General features: G+C 35.8%; 1 protein-coding gene and 1 long non-coding RNA gene across 3 annotated transcripts in view; one reads left to right on the top strand and one right to left on the bottom strand.

The window, feature by feature from the left end:
* Nucleotides 1-5314, bottom strand: part of LOC114941566 (uncharacterized) — a 113052-nt gene extending 107738 nt beyond the window's left edge. Inside the window, exon 1 of one of the 2 annotated variants that reach the window (XR_014924462.1) lies at nt 5095-5314. This is a non-coding gene — a long non-coding RNA (uncharacterized LOC114941566). The remainder of the gene's footprint in view (nt 1-5094) is intronic. The other variant, XR_014924461.1, reaches the window with a different exon arrangement.
* Nucleotides 5315-5374: 60 nt separating this feature from the next.
* LOC114941561 (receptor-type guanylate cyclase Gyc76C) overlaps nt 5375-6205 on the top strand; it is a 75318-nt gene continuing 74487 nt past the window's right edge. The window contains exon 1 of the mRNA XM_029316580.2: nt 5375-6070. The gene's annotated coding sequence lies outside the window, so the exon portion shown is untranslated. The remainder of the gene's footprint in view (nt 6071-6205) is intronic.

The following is a 6205-nucleotide window of genomic DNA, read 5'->3' as shown; positions in this document are numbered from 1 at the left end:
AGGAAAAAAAAGAGAAATATCATGCGCGAATGATGACGTTAGCCGTGATGTTTTCATTGCCGCGAGGAACGGAGAGAAACGCTCGTTAGAGTGTAAATCGAAGATTTACGATCGAGATCGAATCGGTATGAGAAGTCTATTGGAACAAACTCGAAAAAAAGACGATCGTCTCGTTCCGTATATGTCGCGATTTAAAAATTAAAACCTCGCGCAAAAGTCGCGCCGTTATTCGAACGCGATTCTATATCTTTTGCGTAACGCGTTCGCTCGCACCTGCGGCAAAAACGAGTTGCCCACGCACATGCGGTTACTTTACATAAGATATGCACGCTTAGGCTCAAAATAAACTCGTCGTTACGATTCGACACGTTCGATCGCGACGACCGACATCGTTGTCATTTAGCCTGATTTCCTTCGGCATGATACACTTGGCCGGCGAGCAAGTTCGACTTCTTTGCGAACTAACGATAAGTCACGTTTCGCGTTCAAGCTTTTTCGTCTTAAATCCTTTAATTAGATTTGTAAAGTAACTTTTAAAATCATATGCATCATTAATATCGTTATATTCAATTATTATTTCCATATCTTTTTATCTCTATAATAAATTATTCCGATTAATGCGGAGAATCGGATTTTTTTATTATTGAAAGAGAAAAACAATTTTGATTGGTATAAATTATAATAAAAGTAATTCTCATATATTATCTAGTATTTACTTGTAATATTTAATATTGCATTTCTGTGTGCATCTCATTGACTTGATTCTTGCGTGCGAGATTACAAAATCCAAATCTTCAACAGTATCATGTAAGAAAGGAAAAGAGAGAGAGAGAGAGAGAGAGAGAGAGAGAAATGTAGAAGAGATGCATATAATATGCAGCAATATTCGATACGAATACAAATATATGCCATACATATAACAAGCGCCGAATGTTGACATTCACAGAAAAAAAGATAAGATAGCAGTTGTTAGCAGCCAATCGGCGTTTCTGCGCATTGCCATCTACGTCACTGTTGCTAACTGTGGTTAAACGTACATATTACCGTAGTAAATTGATGATTATTTTTTAATACATAGTCGCAACACTAATGCATAGAAAAATCAGTGTCACGATCTATCGATAAATTATGGATTGATCGGTGTCATTTGCGCGTTTATCTTTCCCTCTATTACAAAGTATTCCCTCGAAATACTTCAGATAACAATGGGAGAAGAAAAGAAACAGCACGTATGTTAAGAAATTTATACAGAGATAATGCACCGAGAAGAGATACAAATAAAGGCGCGAGCGAAATTAATCAATTCGGAGTAAAATGAGAGGCTTTTTTCGGGATATGTATCACACGCATGTAAAAAAAGACGAGGATCGTTTTCTGGCCGTAAAAGTCAACAGGTTTTCAAAAGATTGATCTTCGAATTAATGCTGTACATACAAGCTTTCAGCGCGCCCGATATAACCATCCGATATTTCCGCTACTTACTTATTTATATACATATCATTTTTATATCTCGAAACTTGACGATATTCGAAAAAAAGACAGTGATAATCTCTTTTTTCTCAATTCGTGTTCCTCGAATTATATGGTAAATTAAATCGCGATGATGCTATTTTGCGAAATTATCATACCGAAGAGAGTACTTTCTTCAGAACGTCTCTCATTATCGTTTCTCGTTATTTACTAACGTTGCTTTACGGACACATTCAATCGTGAAATATTTGTCATGGCAGGATACCGTGAGTAAAAATAAGAATTTGCATAATTTTTTTTAAAATCATTTTTCGTTGACTGTGTTTAACATGAAAATGTTATTAGTGCGCGAGTGTGGTTGATATTCAAGAGAGAAATATTATATGAGTTATATTTAAATGTTCGCGCTTATATAAAAGCGATCTGGAAGAAGTTTTTTCCTCGCTTTTTTGTAAGCATTCTATTTTGAACGACTTTATATGATACTTGAATTTTTTTCCATCGAATTTCGTACTATTTTCGGCTAATGATCACGTGATTCGTGTAACATCGATAACCTTCTTCTACATAACAACATCGTGTCATTAAAGCCGTAAAGTCGTGCTTACGACTGTCAATCGTGCTTACAGTACGTGCCCGGAAAGCAAAGTGTCTTGCGCTCTCGGCGGAACTGAGCAAATAGCGTTAGGCTGCTTAACTGCGACTCGTAAATAAGATTACATTCATAGCAGACTATGGATTTGCAAACAATTAGGGTGTAAATGAGCGTTGGCGACGTACGTGTTCGTCTACGAATATGTCACACAATTTGCAGATATATTCTTGTTCATATACAATATACATACATATATATGTATATATATATATATATATATATATATATATATATATATATATATATATATGACAAGCGCGATGGATCAGCTGAAAATCAGCTGTGTCGCAATTATTGTAGAAAAATAAGATAAGTTTATTTTTATACTGAAAAAAAATTTTTAACTTGACTAAACTTTTCAACTGAATATTATTTTATTAATTGAACATGTAAAAATATTTAAAGTAAACATATTAAATCTAACAAAACGTATATTTAACTTAAACACTATAATATATGTTCAATTAACAAAATAGTAATTTAATTGAAAGGTTTAATCAAGTTAATACATTTTTCTCAGTGTAATTTTTTAAATTGTAAATATTTCTTGTTATTGTTCCAATTTAATATAAAAAATATTACTATTTGAATTCAATTGTTTATAATGTTTATAATCCTGCTAATGTGTATTCTATTTATTTCAATCACTATACCATTACGAGAACGTGAGATAGGCAGGATATGTGAGTAACGAGATCATTTTTCGAACATTTTTTGTTTGCACACGAAATTGGAACGCGTGGATCAACAAAGGCGCGAGTCAACAGACAGAAAATTCGTGAAACGTACAAAAAAGTATTGAAAAATGCAAAAACGATGATAACCGTGCTGCGAATGATAAACAGAAGTCTCTAAAAATATCTTTAATATGACCGCACGGCGCAAGAGCGTGTGATGAAATGCTTCACGTACCGTGCGTGTCGTCATAAGAAGCCGCATATGATATAAATTGTTCGCCATTGAGTGATATTTTACTCGCAAAACAGGCATATATACACACACATACATATTGTCAAAACGCGATTTTTATCGCACATATACATAGACAACTTCTCAAATGTGTTTATTGCATTAATCTCGATATACTTATCTCTCACTTTAATCTGTTAATTTAAATATTTAATTTGTTTTAGCAAAGAAATGTAATGTAATTTAATGCATATTAATATAATATATTAGACTTTTAATATGAGACAAGTATTTAATAATGAAATATATGCATAAAGTGTATTTATGATTTTGATTATACGGTATTAATATAATTATTTTGATAATATAGTATATAAACAGATAATAAAGAAATAAAATTGCTGTGATATACATTGCATGAGAATAGTTAATGTATACTGATAGAATGTATATTTCTTATAAAACGGAGAGGGAAAGAGAGAGAAAAGAAAGAACTGTAATATAAATAAAATTGTCTTGCTGAACCAAGTCTAAATTTTAATATTTTTAAATAGGAAACAAATGTTTTATTTTTAATATAAAACTCGTTTCTTTTTAATATAACATTCTAGATTGTAGCTTGTTTAATTTGTATGTAAATTCAAGTGCAGATAAATCGATCGTGCTAATCACCGAATTTACTTGAATTTACCGCACACACAGCAAATTATCGAGCGCGTTAATTCGCGTTAAATAAAAAAAAGCAACAACCTTGAGCATCATTTACATTTAATATCGTGCTTAAAGGTTACCAAATCCCTAGACATTACACTCGTTACACGATCCCACGGCTTACGTGTGCGAGTTCACGCAACTTCCGACAAATGTATAAGATTCTTCGTGCAAATTTAATTGACTCATGCGAAATTAAACTCTGCATCTCTGCACTCTTGCATCAAAATGTGCAGTATTCGTGTAAAGTAATTTGACATTTAAAAAATTTACCTTTGCTTCAAATTATGTCAAATGCAAGAGTCAAAATATAAAAAAATTATTTTCAATAAAAATGTTACGAAGAACAATATGTCGCTAAATGTAAGGTTATCTATTAATTCTAATTGTGCTTTTGAACGAGAGTTCTCTTTCTCTCTTTATATATATATATATATATATATGTGTGTGTATATATATATTATATATTATATATATATATATATACATATATATACAGGGTGTTATAAAAGTACCGGAACAGCAGAATACCTTAAAAAATATGAGTCCTTGAAAAAATGTTAAATACTGGGTTTTTATGATTTTTTCCTGGCTATCTGAACATCAGAAAAACCCAGTATTTAACATTTTTTTTAGGACTCATATTTTTCGAGTTATTCTGCTGTTCCGGTACTTTTATAACACCCTGTATGTGTATGTATGTATATATGTATATATATTTGTACTCCAACATGTATATATATTTTTTTTCCAATAATGTCATATAATTAATAGTTTCTTTGTTACCTTTATGAAATTTTCCGCAATTATGCTAAGGCCCAATTTCACTAACACATATAAGTCCGGTTAGATGAATCAGAATCAACAGTTAAAATTAGCAGGTTAGCCAAAATCAAATAATATGTCTACGAATGTCGTAAGTACTTTCATGTCTATTGCTCACCCTGCAAATTTCATTTAAACTGGACTTGCAATGGTCCTAATATCATAACATTATTTTGGTGCGCAAGCATCTCATATTATTATTATTTCATGACCAAATTCAGGAACATCGCTTTGCTATCTTTATACGTTACTCGCTTCACGTTGCCATGATTCAACGATATTTGATATTAATGCTTAATTAGCAAATTTTCCAATAAATAGCTACGTTTTCGCGAGATCTCTTGCATCATCGACACCTTTCTGCGCGATTCTATATAATATCAAAACTATTCCCATTCATTTATAAATAAGCAAAATCAGCTTTTCCGGTTTCGCTCGAAGTAGCTCATACATAGCAGCGCCAAGCGAGTTTCTCATTCCGTCTCGTATATATATTAATACAATCACAAATATTTAATTTTTACCTTCTCTCCTCAGCGGCAAGAATCCAGGAAATCGAGTGGAGAGATCCGTCACGTAAGGATCACATCCCGAGGAAAAAATCACCGGTGCTGCGTTGAAAGAAACACTCGCGGTCGATCACGCGCGCGAACGAGAGACATTGATTATTGATTTTTCGAAGACGCGCGCGCCGTTCGGTGATCGCGGATCGATTCGCGCGCCGTGCGACCGCGACGCCCTCTGTACAGGAAGTGGCGGCACTAGGCCCCGCGTGGTGCGTTCGCTCATCAGTGAGTTGCGGGCCTTGCTTACGTGCGGTTGTGCGCGGGAGAGCGATCGTCGCGGAGAAGTAGTAGTGGCGAGAAGTTATTAGCGACGCTCGAGTCTTCTCGCTCCCGACTGTGATCAACGTTTGCGCGAGCGATTTTTATTCGCGTTTGTGTTGCACGCGCTCGCCTAACAAGTGTCTCTCTCTCCCCCCTCCCCTTCTCTCGCGGAGTTTCGAAAGTTCCGGAAAAAGGAGAGAAGCGGATGCGCGCGCGCGCTTCTCTCTCTCTATATACGCGTTTAGTGGTGCGACAGCCACACACGGGCGTTCTTCCGCATATATTCGATCCCGAATGCGCGTACGAATTGTAACAGCTTTAGTGGAGTGATTTCGTTTTCCGTCTCGTAAATATACGGCGGTCGTCGCTCTCGCTCTCTCTCTCTCTCTCTTTCTCTCCTGTCACCGCCACGCGGGAATCGGTCAATCTCTCGTCGTGCGGCTCATTTGTCGGGAATACATACATATATATATATATATATTATATATATATATCCCTTCCCCCTCGCGGAGCGGGGGAACAGTGTGAAGCGTCTGCGGTGGAAAGTTCTTCGGCTCACTTCACGATTCGTTCGTCGATAGGAATCTTCTCGCGGGGATGTTGAGATAGCCCACCCCGCCATTCATCCAGCGCAGGACTGGATTACCATGCTGGACACGGCCACGAGTCGCAGGTAAGAGAAAAAATCTCTCATTATCTCCCTTCCTCCTGCTCTTTTTTTTTTTGCTACTCTTTACGTCGTCTCCTCTCTCTCTCTTATCGGGCGACGCGACGCGCGAAAGAGCGGGACGTGATTGGACGAGGCCGC

The sequence above is a fragment of the Nylanderia fulva genome, unplaced genomic scaffold, assembly GCF_048542155.1.
Source record: "Nylanderia fulva isolate GAGA-0341 unplaced genomic scaffold, ASM4854215v1 Scaffold18, whole genome shotgun sequence".
In the NCBI taxonomy this organism is placed as follows: domain Eukaryota; kingdom Metazoa; phylum Arthropoda; class Insecta; order Hymenoptera; family Formicidae; genus Nylanderia; species Nylanderia fulva.
The sequence above is the reverse complement of the archived record's forward strand: the minus strand, read 5'-3'. Positions and strand labels throughout refer to the sequence as shown.